The sequence below is a fragment of the Brassica oleracea genome, chromosome C2, assembly GCF_000695525.1.
Source record: "Brassica oleracea var. oleracea cultivar TO1000 chromosome C2, BOL, whole genome shotgun sequence".
In the NCBI taxonomy this organism is placed as follows: Eukaryota; Viridiplantae; Streptophyta; class Magnoliopsida; order Brassicales; family Brassicaceae; genus Brassica; species Brassica oleracea.
In genome coordinates, this window is record NC_027749.1 from 25,188,609 (window position 1) to 25,192,729 (window position 4,121).

A 4,121-nucleotide genomic window follows, 5' to 3' on the forward strand; every position below is an offset into this window, starting at 1 on the left:
TTAAATTGATTAATAACAAAAATTAACATAATTAACGTAATGTTCCTTTTTTCGACCAACGTAATGTTCCTTATAAATAGGAGTACTGTATATATTTTGATTAAAGAAAATATTAAATAAAACACATCATTAACGAAGGGGTCCAGCAACTTTGCATAAATAAATTTTTGTAAAATCTTTCTCTTTTAATAGTATAGAATTTTTTTTTTATTAAACTTTGGTGCATGAATAATTAAAAATAGCAAGAGTACTATATGATTGTGACTCTAGAAAGATGCACAATCATGGTAGTAACTAAAACCCATGAAAACGAAACCTAAACCCATTAAAAGATTAGGTTGTAATGTGATTTATGAAAGAAGCTCAAATTCAGAATTAAAGACGTTTAGTGTTCTTCGTTCTTGTTGATCGAGCGAGGAAGAGTGTTTAGAGAGAGAACTACAGTTATGCAAGCTGATGATTCCAATGGGTTTTCTTGTCTGAAAGATTGGATCATATTCCTGACTGTGAGGTCAACAGTTGCAGTGATTGTCTCTGAGAGGAGAATCGATGGTGGTGGAGTCTGTGATTTCTTTCACGCCACAGTTCATAAATCGTGGCCTGCCATGCTGCTATGCTAGGATACTAAGATACCAGCGATGCCTATCTCCTGTGAGAGAAATCAAGATGAGTGTCAGAGCAATCAAGAGTGCTGTTGAGACGAAGCTTTAAAGCTAGTGGTCCCCAAATCAGAGAAGAGAAAGGGCATCCGAAGAAGATATGATCACACGACTCATGGAATGAGTTACAGAGAAGACACATCGGATCCGTTTCAATATCCCAGGTAATCAGTTCAACATCTATTTAGAGTAAAAAAGCTAAGTTTGCATTCTGTGTTTCGGGATTCCACGCTTCAATTAGACGATACTACTCCAGGAACAAATGGCTTTATTTCTCGAAGTAGATTGTAAATCTGACTTGAGACAAAATTTTCTTTTACAGGCACGTGAGGACCAGATGCATTACATCCGGTTCGTTGGAGAGAACCAGAGCAGTCAAGTGGATATGGAGAGCTTCCATTTACAATGATCTGGCTGGTGATAACCTCCAAGAATGGCCATTCCATAGAGAGGCTAGAGTGGCCGAGAGCGGAATACCTAATTGTCTCGGACCTTGGGGTCATATGAAGCTGGTCAGAGTGCCAAAAGGGGACCACGGGGTTGTCCAAAACCGACAGGAACTTCCATTATCAGGTATAATCCTCTTAATCATTGAGAAGCTTTTGCTTAAAGATCCAAGTGTGAGATTGATCCTCTTTTAAATCCCAGAAGGATGAGTCTTTTATTACGTTGTTTTGGATCCAGGCTGTCCATATTGACTCTGGTTTGAAGAAAAGCGTCCAAAGGAGCTGGAGGAGACATGTTCTGTTCCAGACTCAAATATTTTTGAGGCCTAACCCACCTTCTGATTTAGGACTAGTAACAGAGTCTCAGGCTACTCTAGCGTTGTATCTACCATCCAGTGATCCCTTCCAAAGGTATGCAGCGTATAATGAGTTTATTTGGTTAATACATTCCACCGGCAGAACAAAAGAGGCACACCAAAAGTTAACTACCCCTGAGATAACTGAGCTGATCATCTGTAACCTTCCAGCAAATGAAAGATATTTTGCCGTCCAGATATTAATTTTTGACTTAATATTTTGCAGGAGAGGCTCACAATTGAGTAGGAAAAGTTTCTTTGTGTTTAGAGGGAGACCCAAATATCTTATGGGGAGGAAACCTTGAGCAATACGTGAGGAGGTGATAAGGACAGAAGTTTCATCAATATTTAGACCAGCTGAGAAGAAACAAGATTTTCCACGCTTATTGCAAGGCCTGTGATCGCTTGGAACTCTGAGAGAACCGTCAAGACCCCTTGAATTGATGGCAATGATTCGTTAGTGAAGATAAGGATATCATCCGCAAAGCACAAATGTGTAAGTTTTGAGGTTATGCATCTTGTATGGTATCCAAAAATCCCCCTTCTGCTGACTTGTTGAGTTTGTGAGATAGAATGTTCATTGCCAGACCAAAGATATATGGACTGAGCGGATCACCCTGACGGATGCCACGAGTACCTCGAAAGAAACCATGGAGGGATCCATTAATGCCCACTGAGTATGCGGTGGAGGTGAGACACTCCTTTATTTGTGCAACGAAAGAGTGAGGCATGTTCAAAGAGTTCAAGCAAGCTATTATGAAATCCCACTTTATGGAATCAAATGCCTTTGCAATATCCACCTTCAAGATAAGTCTCTTTGGCCCTATGTTTTTGTGGTCTCCACTGATTATTTCGGATGCTAGCAGGCAATTCTCCATAAGTAATCTGCCCTTGATGAAAGCTGACTGGTTAGGTAAAATGATTGCTGGGATAATCGGTTTTAGACGACTCACTAGCATTTTGGCTATCCCTTTATATAGTGTATTGCAACATGATATTGGCCTATAATCCTTGATTATAGTTGCTCCTGGGAATTTAGGAATGAGGGTGAGAATAGCCGAGTTTGTAGCTGTTGGCATAGAGGTTTCTTTAAAAAAATTCAGAATTGCCGTAGTAACCTCATTCCCAATTACTGTCCATGAACAGCTGTAGAATCTTGAAGTAAATCCATCCGGTCATGGGCTTTTATTAGGATTTAGCTTGAATAGCGTTCTCATAATTTCATCTGTTGTTGGCAGGACATAAAGAGATGATCTTTCACGGTCAGAACAGCTGAATGGAGATAAAGCTTGGACAGATTCTAGAAGACCAGGCACAATCGGGGAGAGCGGAGGATCAAGAATAAGCCTGAAGTGATGCACTGCTAAGAGACCTACAGCTTTAGGGGAAGTTATAGTGATGCCGTTGAGGTCAGTGAGAGCATTGATTGCATTGTAAAAACTCCTAGTGACTGAGACTTTGAAGAAGTAGCTTGTGTTTTGATTGCCCAGATTAAGCCACTGGATTCGAGATTTCTGATGGAAATACACATCCTCAACCTTTTCAGCATATTCAGTTTCTCTTTACACAATTTTTCTTCAAAAGAAGTCGCTTCAGTGGGGTTTGAGAAGGAGATAACCTGAACGACCTTCAGATGTTTCATAGTTTCACCAACTCGTTTTTGTATCCATGAGAAATTATTTTTGTTGAGACTTCTCAAGGTTTTTTTTAGCACTTTCTGCATTTTGCTGAGGCGAGATAAAGACCAGCCAGCTTGGTCAGAAGATTCCCATCCAGAGATGACCGAGTGCAGTAAGCCTGGATGATTCGTTAGATAGTTGAAGAACTTAAACGGCTTCGAGCCAGCAATAGGCAAGGCACAGTTTAAGTTCACAAGCCCTGGAGAATGATCAAAGAAGTCTGTTGCAAGAAAGTGAGCTAGACTTGCCAGAAAAGAAAGAATCCAAGATTCATTTGAGAGGATTTTGTCCAGCTTCTTAGCAGTGGGGGACAAAGGCCGCTTGTTAGACCATGTAAAGATGGGACCATGGTATCGAAGATCCCGGATTTAAAGATCATCCAAGCATTGTGTAAATTCGATCACGGGAGGAGAAATGCCATCGAAGGCTGGAGACGAATGCTCAGCGTGGTGGATGATTTAATTAAAGTCACCCCCAAAAATCCAAGGCAAGGCAAGGAGTGAAGCGAGTGCCCATTTAGCATGTGCCCATTTAGCATGAGGGCATCTTGCTTCTAAATGACGGAGTTGCTTGCAGCAAGTGCAAGAAGGAGGAACCCAAGGATAAGTTACCGATATTGGTATAATTGAGCCATCATCCCAGAGCAGCTCAACCAGTGGAGGGAGAGGCTTTGTGAAGTATGCACGCACTTTAAGATGGGCTACGTCCAAGCTGATCATACGAATAGTAAATTCATTTGCTTCTACTGGGTGTCCTATCAAACCAGCCACAAGGCTGAGCCCTTCTCTGGTATAGAGATCAAAAGGAACACCTCTTACATGAGCCCATAGGGGAATAGAGTCCATGGTAGGAGGAGAGATGGCCAGATCATCACTCTATTAAGCAACGTAGAACATAGAGGATCTAATGTGCCTTATTTCATGTTCTACTATTCTGGCTCAAAGGTCAAAAGAAAAGATCTTGACCAATTTACCACAATAA

At 41.0% G+C, this 4,121-nt stretch overlaps 1 long non-coding RNA gene across 2 annotated transcripts; it reads left to right on the plus strand.

Moving 5' to 3' along the window:
* The first annotated feature begins 382 nt into the window (after nucleotides 1–382).
* Nucleotides 383–3,810, plus strand: LOC106324624. Of its 2 annotated transcripts, XR_001266714.1 has the most exons (6): nucleotides 383–823; nucleotides 982–1,232; nucleotides 1,344–1,516; nucleotides 1,688–1,957; nucleotides 2,034–2,870; nucleotides 2,952–3,810. It is a non-coding gene; the product is annotated as an uncharacterized LOC106324624 (long non-coding RNA). The 2 variants fall into 2 exon arrangements; XR_001266713.1 differs by having other exon boundaries at nucleotides 2,034–3,810.
* Nucleotides 3,811–4,121: the final 311 nt, after the last annotated feature.